The sequence below is a fragment of the Lathamus discolor genome, chromosome 2 (genome assembly GCF_037157495.1).
Source record: "Lathamus discolor isolate bLatDis1 chromosome 2, bLatDis1.hap1, whole genome shotgun sequence".
NCBI classification, from domain to species: domain Eukaryota; kingdom Metazoa; phylum Chordata; class Aves; order Psittaciformes; family Psittacidae; genus Lathamus; species Lathamus discolor.
Genome location: NC_088885.1, coordinates 98,949,068 through 98,966,559, shown reverse-complemented (window position 1 = coordinate 98,966,559; position 17,492 = coordinate 98,949,068). Strand labels below are relative to the sequence as shown.

Here is a 17,492-nt window from a genome sequence, read left to right as displayed (position 1 = left end):
GTTTAAGGGTCTATGTCCTTTTAACCATCTCACTTGGCTGTCCCCAGTATCCTTCTTAAGACACACAGAGCTAGGGGCTCTACTATCAGCAAAACTGGAAACATGTTGCATTGTCAGTATTTCACCTGTCAGATTAGAGCTCATACGCAGTCTGGCATCAGTTATTTTGACCTTCAAGTTTTCCAAAGAAAACCCTGTACAAACTCTCAAATGTCAATGGTTATTTCACATCTCCAGGTTTCCAGAGCATGGTATTGACATAGTGATCATTACTAATGCTTGCATGGTCCAGATTTTTTAGTCCTTCCCTTCCATTTACAATTTTTTCCTTTGAGACCAATCTGTGAACGTGAAAATGCTTTAGGATATACTGAAGAGCTCACCTCTGTGCTCAGTTGTCTTTGTTATATACAACACCAATAGGTCAAGATCTTTCTGATATTTTTCCCAGAGTATTTAAAAATTCCCTTTGGGTATTTCAGAAAATCCATCCACAACATAGAAAATGCCTGCTTAACAATTTTACATCTGCTTTTTATTTTGTACAAGTTTCATTCTCTAGCACACAGGGTAACGTGCTGTCAATTTATCATACATTTTCATATGCCTTTGGGTTTTTTTTTTTACGTTTTAAATCTGAAGCAAGATGATTGAGGAAAAAAAGGTAGATTCAGACAATAAAACTTCTTGTCTATGTGCTAAAGAATTCTCGCAGCAGGACACCAAGAAAACTGGCTGTGGTAAATACCCTCTGCAAGGTAAAACAAAATCAGAACAATTTTCAAACCTCTTCCTTGGGACCACAGTTATGCAGCATTTTGTTGCTAATTAAATAACCACTTGCTTTTCGATTTACTATAAGATGTGTTTGCTCCATCAGGAGAAAGTAAGATTGAGAAGGGAGAAATGTGTGTGTCTTTTACTCGGCAAGGATGATAAAACACAGCTTGCAATAGGCTCTTCAGGATGTGATTAGTAAACCCATTAACAGTGGTGCAAAACTTACTTTGTGGTCTCTAAAATTTCGGAGTCAAAACCTGAAAATTCAGTGTCCAAGGCACCTACAGGTGTAGGCCTGTAAGTTGAATAAACATAACATTGATGGAAAGAAAAGAACATATGACAATGCATAAAGAATATCAAATCAAGTATCAAAATTACACACTCCCATTGCCAGCCTCTGGCACTCCAACAATGCAAACTCTAAAAAATGATGTGTTTCCCAAAGCTTGCAGCCAACCTGGGATGAGCTTGAAGAAGGAGAATATTACCAGGCTGTCGTACAGCACCAATGGTATTGTCTATGTGAATGGCCCCTGTTAAAGACAACTTTGTTAGTGACCTGCTTTAAAGTAAAGCAGAGTTTTATGTCAAAACTTTAAAGTTGGGCAGAGAAATTCATCCCAAAGAGAGCATAGTAAAATCTTGAATTCTCTGAAATGGTGCCTCAAGCTGAGAATGCAGAGAGCATAATTATTTGCAAGGAAAAAACAAGTGTAAAAATATCTTAAGCTCAAAGCCACTTCTACCTACTTGACCTCACGTACTTCTAACATAAAAATCAGTTTAGCTTTCACCATAACCCGTAATAAACTACTAAACTTCCACTGCAAGAGACTCCGCTTTGATAAAACCTAGACTTCAGTTTTCTTTTTAAGCAACGTAACACAGGAAATTCACAGCAATTACTTTTCTATGAAGAAATGTTTAATCTTTAGGCAGATGAACAAAGCTCTTGTTAAATGAAGTGGCTCTTTAGAGTGCAGACTACAAACGTCTCCATCTATTTCATATAAATGAAGCTAGAAGCACCTGTCAACCCAATTTGGCTGCATTTAACAGGACTAAGAGACTCTGAAGTGGAGCAGGACATAATACAGAATAAAGCAGACAGCAGGTGATACTGGACTTTTCTGACCTAGTAAGGGCAAAACGATAGGTGACAAACAAGATGCTTTACAACTTCTATCAGATCAAAAATGTCTCCCAAAGTAGTAGCATCAGTTGGAAGAGCTAGTGAGGACAGATTCCAGACACAACAGTAGTTCATATTCGTAAACTGGCACTAAGACTAAAATTTATTTCCTTTCCTAAAAAGTTCAAACCTGAAGTATAGATAAAAGGTATAAATACAAAAGTAAAAACGTGTTTCTTGGTCTGAAGATGGTAAACTGGCAGCATCAATCTAATTATCAGGGAGAAAGGGGGAGGGGGAGGCAGTAAAACTAACAAAAGGAGTCCCAATATGAAGTTGAGGCCCATTTCAGTGACTGAGAATTAACAATTTTGTTAAGGTTACACTCTTTTTTTAAAAAAGATTTTAATAGGGTCTGGACACCAAAAAAAAAAACAACCCCAAAACAAAACAACAAACAACACAAGGATCTGATCTGAATTTTAAACGAATGCAATTTACCATCTTCTACTTTCATTATCGAGAAAGAAAAGATTAGGCAACATGAACATCTAAAACCACAGAATATATTTACGTTTATTTATTCTACTACGGAATAGTAGTGGAATACTACTGCCTAACTGCGCAACACTTGTGCGTCACAGAAATAAATGTTTGTGAACACATACACAACATCAGAAAATCTTGGCATTTTTCTTAGTTTTCAGATTTAAAAAAAAAAAAAAAAAAAAATCAAAACCAGAGTGAACTGATGCATTTAAGAGTTTTAAAAATTCTTAGGTTAGCCAATTCCTTTGCCTTTCAAACACATACATTCAACCACTGTACATTCGCTAAAAGGTTTACTGCATGCTTAGGAGACTGACAGCAAGGCAGTACAACTTTCTCAAAGCTTCAGCTTTTCAGGGGTGCCATGTGTTTGCTAAAACCATTTAATAACAGTTCTGTTAACAACCACAAAACCAAAATAACTTTCATTTTATCAGCAGTGACTGCAGTGGCCCAATCACTTTAAGTTAAAATCTGTGCACTGCAGTGTACCAGGGATTTTTGGTTTATGAAATCTACTTCAGGATGCAAACTCTTCAGTGGCATTTTTATAGAAGTATCTTTTTTTCCCACTGGCATAATTTTACTTAAAAATTGCTGCTATTTAAGCAACTACAAATAAAGCCTGTCTGTCTAGTAAGCAGATTAGAGATTTAGTTCTCTACTGTTTGTAAAACAAATGAACCATTCAGTGATGACAGTATTTTAAGTTCTGGAAAGTGTGACCAACTTGTAACAGCATTTACCTGGAGTTGTACTTATCATTTATTTTGCTCTTTGGAAAGATAGTATACTTCTGTTGATTCTGACTCAGTGTATTTTAGGCCTCAGATCTGGTTAAAGACTCACTGACTATAATGACTTTTATCAGAAGAACAGTATAATCTGCTAGAAGAAACTTTTCAGAAGAACTTTCTTTTTCAAGGACATCTTGTTGCAGAAGATGGCTCAAATCTTGACTCGAATTTGTCATGACAGCAGAAGGGCTACAACATCCTCGAGTAGTGCTGTTAATGCCTGTCAATCTCACCAATATTTACCTGTGCGAGGCTGGAATATTCACTAGCGTATGCCTTGCAGCGTCTCACACACTGCATATATCCTGCCAGCTTACTACAAATAAGGAAGGCATTTGTCTTTTTAAAAATCAAAAGAGAAAAATCAAAATAACTTTTCATTTGACCTTTAACATATGAACCTTTTTTTTTTTTTCTTTTTGTGATGTTAGGGATACAAGAAGAGAGATGGAGTAGCTAATACTCTGTAGTATGGTTGTAGTAACAACCAGATTAATAATCAAGAAGCTCATCAGAAGGAGAACCTGGAGTGTTTGTGGGTAGAGTAGCTGCTAGAAAGCAGCTGAGGTAGATCTGACTCCTGTCAGTAAAGGAGGATCATCATCAGGAGGAGAAAGTAATGAAGAAATGGAAGGAACCAACCAGACGGACGGATGTAAATGCAACTAAAGAAGGGAGGAAGAGCACAGGGAAAGTCTGATGGTAAGCCAAAAGTGGACAATAGCAGTAAAATAGCATAGTCACACACTGGTAATAAGTCACAGTAAACAGGAAAAACACTAGGCTGGAGAAATGACCCAGAGCATAGGAAAAACACAGTCAGTGGTGGTACAGGTTCTTTTTACACCAGGAGGATTTTTAAACTGATTAATGCAAAGCAGGCAGGCCAGAAAAGGGATTGAAAAAACACAAGCACCAGGCAGGTAACCTTATTTACAAAATTCTATGTGAGAATACACAAATAATCTTGAACACTTGTATTTATGCAGCAGCCGATTCCACTAATACCAGAGACCTGGCAACAGATCACACTGCATTCCTTGACTGCTGAAGTGTTTTAATTTGAGAATGTAACAACAAGGTAACATACAAACTCTGACTTTCCTCCTCAGAAAGCATGGCAACCAGAGATCCTATTGTGCTTTGTTGCTGCATAATTGTTAAAGAAATGCTTTCCGATGCCCTGTGAGAGGGGGTACTATCTCGAAAGCTCAAAGGGATTGTTCATTTGATCACTAAGCACAGTATTATTCTAACCACTCATGCACGCAGAGAATGCCTCTATTCTTATGTTCCCCTGAGAGTTGAGATCATCTGAGATATGTTGGCTATCACATATAAAGGCTGAGGTAGAACTGCTGGCAGGACATTTTAAGGGAAGGATTTTCACAAACATGGAATTTCTCCTCCACAACAGTTGGTTGGACTGTTGAATTTGCTGACCACTGGGCTAATTTAGAACATGCAAATATAAAAGCAAATCTTTACAAGCTTTACAAATCTTTATAAGCAATTTTAAGAATGGTAAACGATACAGAAGTATTTCTAATTCCAGACTCATGTCTCTTCCCCAAAGCTGAAAGTGAATTTGATCCAAGGTTCTTAGCACAAGCAAATACTAACACAAAATCAGAAAAAAAAAGAAAAAACCCAAACCAACCAAACAAAACCACAACCCCCCCAAATAACAAACAAACCCACCAAAGCAGACCCACTCCAACACACAAGGAAAACCCCTAAACTCACCCCCCACCAAAGACAATGTAATTAGCAAAGAACAAGGTAACTCAATGCTGTTCTGTCCTACCATCTCCTAAGAGTATGTACGAGTTTTTATTTCTGACCTCTTGTTTTACAATATTTGAGTCACTCAGATATTCTTGTGATGCACTTTAATGATTCTTCAGTTGTCAAAAACATTAATTTGCCTACCAGTAATCTCAAAAACAAAATGCCTAGCCTCTTACCCATACACGTATTAATTAAAAACAAAAAAAATCACCTCTAATTCGTGCCACTTTAGCACAAGTAGCATATAGGCAAGAACTCAAATCAGTATTGCGTCCTAAAATATACAGAAGACTAATGCACTTTTCCAACTTACTCTTGAGAGAGACAAGGAAATTGCTTATGCATCTCTACAGCATGCACATTACTATTCTCTGAATTAACACAATAACCACACAGACCTCACTAGGAATTAAAGATAAATGTACAGCCCACAAAAGGACATAAATAAGCCTTATCAAATTCCTCCCCTTAATCTGAGGTCTACAGTTTTTCTTCCCTTCTGTGGAAAAGATGGCTTATTAGCATGACTCTTTATTTCTGTGTGTGAATAATACCCTTAAAATAAATGCACAACTGTAACCATGATTTTTTAAGGAGTCTGAAGGATTCTAAAACCCTACACTTCATGCAAAGAAAATGCAATTTTCAGAAAGATGCAACCTCATTAAAAGTTCCACCACCAAGAAATGTTAGGATATTTCACTCAGCTGAAAATGTCATTATTTTGCCCAGATATTTTTAATTCTAACATTGTAAATCCAAAAAAAAAAAAAAATAAAATTACACCTTCATACATTCTGACTGAGAACCACCAAATCAACCCCCTTTTTTAGTCTCTACTTAAAAAAGCAAAACCACCTAAGTGAAACCATCATAAGGGATCAAATATTTCTATACTTCCTCAGTGAAATCTGTTAAATTAAAGGGGTTGTACTTTTATTTAAATCCGACTATTTGAATTGTGAATCTGGCCCTTAAAATATGTCTTTATGCTGCAGTGCTGCATCACAATGATGTCAACATAAGCAGACTGCTATAGGTGGTGGAGAAAATGCTCTGATTTTTAAAGAGGGAGCTATTTCCAACTAGGTTATATTCAGCCTTTTCACACGTTTTATTCCTGATCAAGAACATGATTATTATACTCCAAATAACGCAATGAGTGGACTAGAAAAGTCAGGTATTTGTGTATGTCAGCAGTGCTTTATTACAAAGAGGTCAGGAGTCATGATGACTAACCAAAGCACTGTGCAATTTTGAGTAACATGCTGATTTCAAGACATTCAATTCTGTCTTCTTGAGAATGCAGCAACTTTTCTTATTTTCTTTTTATTGGAAACTTGAAAATAACTTGGAAGAACATTAAGACTCAGGAATCCTGTAACAGTTACCGTAACTTTAAGTAGAGCTAAAAAGGGTCCTTTTTATACATGAGAATTGAGAAAAATGCACTAGAAAAGGTCTCATATTTTCACTGCAGGAGGTATTTGTATCCAGCACATATGTTAAACAAAAAAACCCAAACATGGGTGGGAGGAGTGTAACTCAGAAACTAGGATGACATTTGTCACCCCTTATAATTATTTAGGGGTGAAAGAAAATTTACAGGTCCATATAAAAAGATTGTTGATGAGAAGAGCTAGAAAGAGAAATAATTTAAATGCTTGCCTTCACAGAGCAGTCACTGACACATTGGTACAGGTATGACATTTCAGCTCTCTGTCCATAACACAAATGGTATGCAGAGAGGGTGCTAATGAAGCACCCATCTACATAGAATAATTGTGGTATTGTGATTCTGATACTGAGTTTTCCCAAGCAGAACAGGCTTTAACATAAAATTGTAGTTTATCTGCAAAAACTAGAGCAATTTGGCTCTTGTTAGAGAGCAACAAAATGCTTGGTGCAAAAGTAGTCTGACTGGAAGTACTTACTTTGAGAAACAGGAATGAGATGTAATGGGTGCAGAACAGCTTTGTTATGGTATTCCCATTCTGCTTGTAGATCAATAGTCCTCAATCAGGTGCTTTTGCAGTACGAGTAGTAACTGAAATAATGCTAGAAATGAGTCTGTATTTGGATTACGGTACTTTAGTAATAGAGGAAAACCCTCATATGCTCCATGAAAAATAATTAGAACAGTTAAAAAGGAAAAATAAAATCCCAAGCACATAAGCATTTAAAAGTCTCACCTCCTGGACTTCTCAATTCCAGAAAATCCTGTTAATTAGATTCAATCCCACTTATCACTTCAACTCATATCCTGAAATCAGGCCACATAATACAAGTTACTGCAATCAGGTGAGCACTGATTCTGGAACAGAAGCCAGATTTACTGTTGCTGGCATATGGAACCAGAGGTTAACAGCTCTCTGCTGGAGCCCAGAACGGAATTCATCATGGAAAAAGGGGAAAAAAGTTATTTTTCCCAATCTTCTGATTCTCACCTTAAACTCAGACCCACCAAAATATCTATGTCAAAATCTGGATAGTGTTTCAAAGTGTAAAAGCACATTACTAATTCTGCTGAAACCTAAGGAAGTTCCTCTGTTAGTTCCATTATTATATTATTATTATGTTAATTCCATTTATCATTGTCGCTTTGTAGGCTGTGCAGTTCACGCTGATGCTGGCCAGTCATTTATCCCTTACAGCAAGGGCAGAGTAATTTAGTGGACAAAGAAGAAGAAAGCTTTAATTTTCAGGGGTCTTGACGTTTTTTTGTTGAGGGTTTTCTTTCAGCATGGATCTTGAAACAAATTTGCTTTCAGGTCTTTGTCACAGAATTATGTATTTTGAAACAGTAAAATTATTTCAAGAAATTTTGGGAAATAAACTGAAATAAGTAAACTTTCAGAATTTAGATTTAATGCCGCATAAGAGATTCAGACTGAAATTAGGCTTGTTGTATAACAGGCATCCACACAGCTTCAGTTTTCCATTTCATCCTATTTTGTAATAGATTTCCTGTGTTGACAAACACAGAGGATACTACAGCTATAAAATCTGAAGACCAAACATGAGCTTCTTGTGGTCATTTTAAAGGATGACCAGTTTATATACAAGGCTGAAGATCACACAAAAAACAAGGGACAAGAAAGAAAGTTAGAAGTCCAGAGAGTAACACCACCGATCTGGCAAAGTCCTGTTCATGCCATAACCTTACCTTACAAAAATGAAATATTGCAACATTTTAGATGTGATCAATAGGTGAAGCAAAATGAGGGAAAATCATATGTCTAGAACTAATCCTGCCTGAAAAGGCTTTGCAAATAATTTGCTCTGCTCATGACACTGAATGTCAGAACTGCATTTTGCATTTAAAACTTAGCCCTTCAGCTCAAGGATAAAATTCTCTACCTCTCCATTTGATTCTGCATTGCAAGACATCTGCAGACAAGAAAATGGAAATACTTCAGACAGTTTCTGCCTGAAGCAGCCGCAGTGGCGTGTGGGATGCCTGATGCAAAAGATAGCTTCCTCAAGCCTGTGAGCTGAGCCAAGGACTTCCTGTACCACAGACCTAAGATCAGCATCTTTCTTGATAGGAAACTTGGGCATCACATAGCTCTGTCGAAATCAGTACAGTTACTACGCTGAAAAAGTAGGAGGTCCTGTGTAGATAAATCAAGGCAAGTAGAGTCACCACATCCTGATAAACATTCAGGGAAGGCCACTTATTTCAAGGAAGGAATACTTTGTTAAGCATTACGTATACATTTTAGAGGCATCAATATTTTCATCTTGTCTCCACTGAGTTTAGTGAAGCCCAGTCTATTTACAGTAATGTTGCGTGGAGGCTTAGTTAGGTGTCTAAAACCCACCACTTTTGTTTCGAGAGTGTAGTCAATCACTTTTCCACAAGAAAAGGTTAAAAAGAAAAACCTATTACAGATCTTTCAGAACAGAAATGAGAACTCTTGTGAATTTCTTTTATCTGTAGCCTGTTTCTATTGAAATCAGTTGAGATAAACAGAGATTTGGAAGTATTTTTGAGCCTTTAAAATGATTTCTGCTGCAATCCTCCTTGTTAGCACTACCAGGGACTCTGATAGCTTTCCATGGGTAATATTGTGCACAGGAGAAATTTTAAGTTGCTACAGCAAGGATCAAAAAGGAAAAAAGAAAAAAAGAAATCACAGTGAATGACAGCTAATAGAAATCACTGAGACTAATTTAAAATTCCTGTTTTGATGGAGATATTTCACATCCAGTAGAAAAATGGTTCCTTCTAATTAAGTGGGAATATTAAAAGGCCTAGACAAAGCCAAGCTTTTCATTGGCAACAGGGAAGGGAACCATAGGGAAGGCTCTAAAGAGGGAGCCTGCTCTGAACAGCACTGAAAATAAAGAGCAGCATTATCATGGCTGTTCTCTGCTCCTCGCAAGGCTTGTAAGCGACTGCAGTCTTGTCACCACCAGGATGTTTCTGTACAAGTACCAGTGTGTGCACACCAGTAAATACTAGTCCTTTTCACTTCTATTTTCCTCATCAAAAATAGATACCTCAGATGTGAATTTCTGCTCTGTGCCTCCTTGGTAGCACTTAAAGGGACACTGTCACACCCATAAAACTGAACTATTGCACAAGCTATGTATTTGAAGGAGTTAAGCCAAACCACCGTCGGCCTTCTTGAACAAATGTGTAACAGGATGCCATAGTTTCAAGCATGGCTTGGGTTTGCTGCATGACAAGCCCTGGAGTTTCACAGAGCTCCAGGGTGTGGAGATGGGAGTGCCAAGGGGAAGCTGACAGATGCCAAGTCCTGCAAGTTTTCATTCACTCATTCAAAAGCTCTACGTTCCTTCTTGCACCACCATTAGATTAATTTTCAGTCTTCAGGACACAGTTGCAAAAGTCATTTGTGCTGAAGCACAATTTAGATTAACTCAGCACAGAAATAAAGATATTTTGTCAGGGTCACCACCAGAACAGCATGTGTGGTGTTTGCCATATGCTGACATTCTCTACTTTCACAATCCTTTCACGGTGCACTTAGTGCTTGGCTCTCTCCTTCCAGAGGTACACCCATCACATACCTAGTCCGGTATTTTTGCAGAGCTGCTGCTGGACAAGAGGATGCAACTACAACGACTTTCCTGCCACCTTTTCACACTCTTCAGACAACTGGAACATAAGATCCACAGCTCTTTTCATACTCCAGCCCAGCCATTTAATGCTGAAAGACAGGCTGATGGATTTTTGATTTTTAAGCTCTTTATAGTTCTGCCAAAGTAAACAGAACTACTTAGAATACTGCTGCTGAATGAGTCTAAAATGGCGGCGTAAGTGGGAAATACAACTAAGAAATCCAAGCCAGAATTTCTTAAGCCAATCTGATTCTGACAAGGAATTAAAATTTCACCAGACTGGTAGCATATTGGAGGGTAAGCACCAACTTAATACTGACTCACTGTGTTTATGAGGGCAAGGCTTTTACCTCTGTATCCCCTTTTCTTCCTGGTTTCTGTCCTCTGCATTCAGGTAAGTAAAAATCTGGGTTAGGATCTCTCTCTTATGATGTGTGCTGTAAGCAACCGAATGGAGACTGGTCAAACAATCAGTGGTAATTATGTGGGTTAAACCATCAGCAAAGGGCTTCTTTTTAACCAGGATACTTGATCACTGAGGAGAATCCATTTGATTTATACAATTCTTTCAATAGGACATTATTCTGGCTGAAATCATGCATTATGGATTTGGTCCAGGAATTACCCAAATTCCATAATTCTGATTACGCAGAAAGCCAAAGCAGGTGACTTTCACTTTTTTTTTTTCTTTTAAGCCACAAAAGGCTTATCAATCTCAGCTGGCATTTCTGTATTCTCCTAATAGCTTGCACTAAACCTCATTCTGTTTCTTTTCTAGCCAATGCATTAAGAAGTGAGTCACATTGTAATAAAACTTTAATGACAACATCTGTTTCAGCAAACACAACAGAAGAGCTGTTGGCCCATGGAGGACTATTCTGCTTCTTCACTCAAACCAGAGTTGAGCATTTATTCAGTCTTGGCAAAACTGGAAATAGGGCAACAGCAACAGATACTTTCCCCAAAATAAAGATCTTTCAGAAGCACTTCTAACTAATTTACAGATAAAATCCTGCCTTAGCTAAACTGGGTAGTACATAAAAATCAGTGACAACAGTAAGGACTCTTTCTTCTGTGCAAACAGAATATTCCCTTGGGCTGCAGCCTGCTAACAGGACAAAGATGACAAAATAAGCTGGGAAAGGAGTAACTTGTTTTCATGGCTAGCTAATTAGTCAAAGGTTAATATCACCACCCAGCAACATGTGACATTAGACCACCCTTAGCCATCCTCACTTTTACAATCAGCTACAATTTGTGATTTGGATAACAATAGGATGGCAAATGCCTATTGTGTTTCCCCCCATCTCCCACGCTGACTGACTCTTACTGAAAAAACAAGGAGGAAAAAAAAAAAAATCAGCAGATCCTGTACACTATATAGCAAGCATTAAAATAATGAATAAGTTATTTCTTACACTGCTACTATGCTGATTAATTATAGCAAGCACAGGCCCCTGGCCCTGCCCTGCTAAAAATGCAGCAGGCAGCACATGGTCAGGTTCATGCCTATGCTAACAAATCTAGTAACAACTCCAGTCCCTATGGAAGAAGGAAAACCCAAACCTCTGTTATGCACTCAGCTTGCATGTGGTACAAACAAGGAAAAAAGAAAAAATTATACCACATCAGACTTTTAAAAATGCTCTAAAGTGCTTGTGCACTGATTTTGCAGCAAATATTAGAGCCATGCTAAAAGTAATCTTAAAAGCTGAGATGCTATGGTAAAGCAGTACACTAAAGATAATGGCATATAAGGAAGATTAAAGGAATATATAAGGAAGATATAAGTTCTTTACTGTAAGGGTGGTGAGGCACTGGAATAGGTTGCCCAAGGAAGTTGTGAATGCTCCATCCCTGGCTGTACTCAAGGCCAGGTTGGATGAGGCCTTGTGTGGGATGGTTTAGTGTGAGGTGTCCCTGCCCATGGCAGGGGGGTTGGAACTAGATAATCTTAGGTCCTTTCTAACCCTAACTGTTCTATGATTCTGTATCAACTAGGTAGATGTCCAAGAACTACTGTTGCTGCTTAAAGCACCAGATAGCTGCCAGCGGAAAAAAAAAAATAGAAAAAAGATTTATAGCTATTGTTAAAGAAAATCCATAAAAATAAGCTATAATCAGAGAAACCACAGAATTAACATTTAAAAAATTGCTAATATCGCTATGTCAGAAAAAGCTTCAGACCCTAAAATAACAAAAAAACCCACTAGTTGGCCAACTGCTGCCTCTGAAATCCTGTGGGTCTCAGTTCTCCAGACTTCAGCTTATCTTGTCCCTATGTAAACTACATATTGTTTGGAAAAAGCATTTTATGATAAAATACATGAAAAAGCAAAAGTTGTGAGCAGTACATCTGAGATCCAACAACTGCACAAAAAATGCCAAGCATTTTTTTATTAAAAGGTAAATCTATTCTTTCCATCTCAAAAAGCTAACCCAGTCTTGTTATCATTTTGATAAACCAGTGGTCTCTGGCTGGAAGCACACAGGCCAAGTCTCGCAGGAAACTGGGAAAAGGAGGAGATGGTGAAGGAAAGTGGAAATATGTTAGCAGTTAGAAAAACAGAATCATTACTTAGCTTATCATGAAAAATTACAGGAGGCTAAATTCCCCAATTTACCTCTCATGCAACAGGGAATAACTGCACTGTGGTAATAACATTCATTTTAGGACAATTTGCTGTCTCACCAGATTCATTATTTTGTGTAAATTTGCCATTATTTTGCATTAAAGTAATAGCTTGTGTTCCACAATCGATTGTGTTTACAAGGCGAGAAGCCTCCCAGTAAGGTCACTGAACTTCAGTAACCCTCAGCTTTTAGCAAGATCCTGACTGGACCCCATCACCTCCTGATAAAGGCATTGTGCAGCCAAAAGCTGCTAAATGCCTTCCAGCTCCTTCTTTTGTATTCTGCCTCCACCCTTTTTTAAACACAAATCAAAAAGAAAAAACTGAAGAAGAGTGAAATCCACACAGATGTAACACAGTGACACATATTCCTATGTTAACTTGTGAGAGATCAACACTGCCTATTATTTCAGGAGAATGGGTTCATATATCATTAAATCCCCAACTGAACAAAAAACCCCAGGAACTGGTATCCAATACACAGCATCCAAAAATTCCTAGGTGTGGACAATGGGACTGCAGCAACTGCAGCTACCCTTTCCTTACCATGTTAAGGGAGGCCAACAGTGAGCATGACTACGTTTGTCAAACTATTACAGATGGAAATCTCATGGAGACAGTAGTTCTTCAACCTGTGTGGGATTATACAACTATCCACAGGACATTCTGTGTAGCACACAGCAGCAGGCACCAGCATAAGCAATGAATCAGGGTGAGGCAGAGCTGCTGTCGAATTGTGCTGAATATACAGTTTCTAGTTACATCTCTGAGCTCTGCACACAAAAAGATACCTCCTGATGTACCTATTGCTGCAATTAGAAACGGCAGAATGACGGACTGACAGATGGTGCTGCACTGCATCGCTTTGCCATACGGCTTACCTCTTGCCCAAGTGAAAGAAAAGAAAAACCTCCACAATTCTGATATTTTTTCTTTCCTCTATAAGAAAGATTCACTTTCCCTTTTATACAAAAAAAAAAAAAAAAACAAAAAAAAAACCCCACCAAAAAAACCCCCCACAAACAAGCAAACAAACCCCCCAAAACAAACCACCCCCAAAAAAACCAAAACCCAAACACAAACAAAAACCACCAAACCAAAAAACAACAACAAAACCCAACACCCCACAGGACAGCTACAGCCACACAGCACATATCACTGAAAAGCATTAAGCCACGAAGAACTGCAGCCACATCCACAGATACAATTCAGACCTGATCTACTAAATAGATACAGTAAGTTATGATCTTCTCATGCAGGAAAGTTATGTATCTTGAAAAGCTAGTACACTTTGATTTTGAATTGCTATCAAAAAAGGGAATATGCTTATTTAACCCTACGGGGGTGGGAAGTATCAATAAAAATCTGCATTTATCCTTTTTCCAAGTTAATGCAATGTAGGACCAAACAAAGGTACAATCCTCCCAGCAGTCAGGATGACAGGAATTTTGCCTCCCTGCTTGTATCTCACAGATGTAGAGCAGCGATGGATCTAATAAACTGCTGGAAATAATCTCTGGAAGTAACACCAGCAGCCACCTCCTGATCCATTTCTTTAAACACACAGCACTTTACTCAGCAATTGTCTTCTCTCACTTGGACTGAGATGTCATTCATGATCCTTTTCTGACTACATACTGGTTGCAACAGAGACCATGTTGACTACGTGCAAGTTCAACAGAAGTTTGTAGCAAGCAAGACATTCTAGTTCCACATCACAGATGCATATTCAGTATATATCAGACAACAGAACTCTGTTGGGTATCACAAGAAAATCCTTTCAAAAGACAAACAAAACTAACTCTTGTTAATTCAGAAATTCATAGTTATAAATACCATTACTGTGCAGACTAGATTTCTCTTTCATATTGTTACCCTTCTGCTCCATTTATCCACTCCATCCTCTTGTATAAAAAGTTCATGACCTTTGAGAATTACCTCTCTGAAACACAAGGCATACCTGATTTATTTGTTTCATAAAGCTGCTGGTACAACTTGGCTTTGTTGTTCGTAAGGACATTTCAGCTATATTATTTTTACTATTCAGTGTGAAAATAAACACAAATGCAAAAAGACCCTCCAGAATGGTAATTCTCAAATCCAAATCATATGAAGAAGAAAAGTTAAGACATTAATGTTCACTCACCAGTGGTCCTCCACAGTAGTGGATCAGTCTTTGCTTCTATATACAAAGAATGCTGTTGGGTCTATCAGACTTAAAAGAGATATCCATACTTGGCTCCTTAGCACAATAACATTTTCTACCAATAAGAACATGCTTGCCTCCAAAACTGTACACAACTGACAGGGTAGTGTGCAGACACCACACTTACTCTGGGAGGAAGTATTTCTAAAATAAAAAAAATATGCTGTATTCAAACAGCACAGCTTCCTCAGATATCTTTTGTATAACACCCTCGGATACCTTCTGTGTAACGGTCTCCAACAATTGCACCTATTCCATGCTGTTCACAGTACAGGAAGTTTCCTTTTCCTAAAGGATCATACTGTCACCTGGTCCAAGACAATACACTAACCTTGGAGAGGGGGGAGACCAGAGCAAAATAAGAGATTTCTGTCTCATTTGCTGAAAAGCCTTTGCCCTGGCAATCCAGGCACTCCACGGGCTGCAGGGACTGGCAGTTGCTGCAGGGACTGGCAGTTGCTGCCACCGGGTGGCTCAGGACAGAGGGACAGCCAAGGCTGTCAGGGGGACCGGACCTCCCCAAGCATCCACTGCATACCCATGCACCAGGACAGAAAGGGCAGGCAGCAATCAAGGGGTGCTGCCGCCTGCTCTGAAGGGGATCAGTGGCTACATCAGGGAGCAATTAACTTCTCTGCTGCCTGTGCTAACCTTTCTGTAGGGGGTGGCATTGTCCAGAGAAAGCTGTGGAGAGTGATCTCTGTGAAAGAGAAGAGTTCCCTGTGAACAGGGAAGGCTGTGGGGCACCAGCTCAGAGACTGAAGGCTATTTAAAATTCTTCAGAAAAGGGATCTGAGTGGAAGCTGAAGCTATAAATTAACCAAGTGCTGGTGCATTCTTGACGCTCGTTATAATTAGCATCAGTGTGGAAAAGAAAGAAAAAATGAATGACGGATAGCTTGACATAGATCAAGCCAGAGGAAAAATAAGCGAGCAGGGTCTGCAATCTAATCATTTAAGTCACAGGAGAAAAAAAAATAACTTGCCTATGGAAAACTGATTTCTCCCCTGAGATAGATTTAAACATCATCTTAAGAAATTGCTCAGAACTGCAGGCAAAGGTAAGTATTTACAACAGTGTAATTCTCAGACTTATAAAACTTGTGTCTGCCAAAATTTTCTCCCTGACTCTCAGGGAGCCCCACGCTGAAGCAGTTTCATTTGCACCTTCAATCCACTTTCATTTCCTCACTTGAGCAGGGTGAAAAGAAGATTACAGACTCCATCTGAACTGTGTTTTCTCCTTTTTCCCCCCTCTGATTTTGATACAATCTTAAAAACAAACTTTCATTTGTAACATGGCAAAAGGGTTGATATAAGCTTGTTTTTGGAGTTGGAAAGACATTTTCCTCCTTGTGGTGCCAAGTTATCAAATGTTGATCATTGACTTATCTTAGATAAAAAGTACAGTTCACAGATCTGGAACACGGAAATATTTAGCAATCTGTTAGTAAATCATTAGCTTGAAAGAACAGATAGTACACTGTATGTCGACTTTAAATTGTAAAAGAATTTGTAGTGAGGATATGGATCACTGGATGGTGAGTTTAAGCCTACCAACAGTTAACTTCATGGTTTATCATTTCCATTTTTAAATTCACAGTCCCCATATGGACTACAGGATTGACTAACCACTGGTTTAGCTCACTGGTAGATGGGGCTAGTGATCAGAATAGACAGAAGGCTTAAAAGCCTTTTTTGGCCTCCACTGTGCTGGGAGAGAGGCAGATGAAGATCTCCTTGCTTTGCTGTCTCCATCCTTCCCACAGAAAGAAAACCAGAGATCCGAGTTGAGAAAGATTAGTTTGAGATGCACATTACACAGTGCCACAGGGCTCTATAACTAGTAACACTGGATCTACTGTGAGTAGCTGGTGGAGCAGATATAGAGGAAATGAGGTAACAGCTTCACCACTGAATTAATAAAGTTGAAAACGAGTTCTTAAATCCACTTATGGATTCTTCAGACACTGGCATTCTATGATCAGCATTGGAAGCATTCATACCAGGAATACAGGCTCATATGCCAATCACACTACATTATCTCATTGAGGAAAGCTGATTTTAAACAAAACCATTTTAAAAGGTCACAGAATTGTTTCCATGTAGAGTAAGAAAGACTTAATTATTCATGCTCCATTCTTTTTGTACCTCAAAAGAAAAAAATTCCTTACTATATTAAAAAATATTTGACTCATCTGAAAGTTTTCAAGCTAGTCAGTCTTAATAAAATCCACATGACTTCTGTAGATCTTGAGTTTCCACTCCAGAACATAATGGAGCTAAATATTACACCCACTGATAATCTTTCAGCCTTGCCTTCACCTCTTCTGCATTAATGCTAGACTACTGCTTTTTTATTGAAGTCCTATTAGCATAAAATCAACATGAAGTTGGAATAATATAGTTTCCCTGGCTCTTTTCCAAATCTTAATGCAGAAGAAAAGGCAAAACCAGTTTTGAGATCAAATAATAAAACTACCAGCAAAACCTACAGGGGGAGCAGAGAG

The 17,492-nt window shown here is 38.4% G+C and overlaps 1 protein-coding gene across 6 annotated transcripts in view; it reads right to left on the bottom strand.

Annotated features, from left to right (window-relative positions):
- MBP (myelin basic protein) overlaps nt 1-17,492 on the bottom strand; it is a 112,403-nt gene that overhangs the window by 36,802 nt on the left and 58,109 nt on the right. The window lies entirely within an intron of this gene.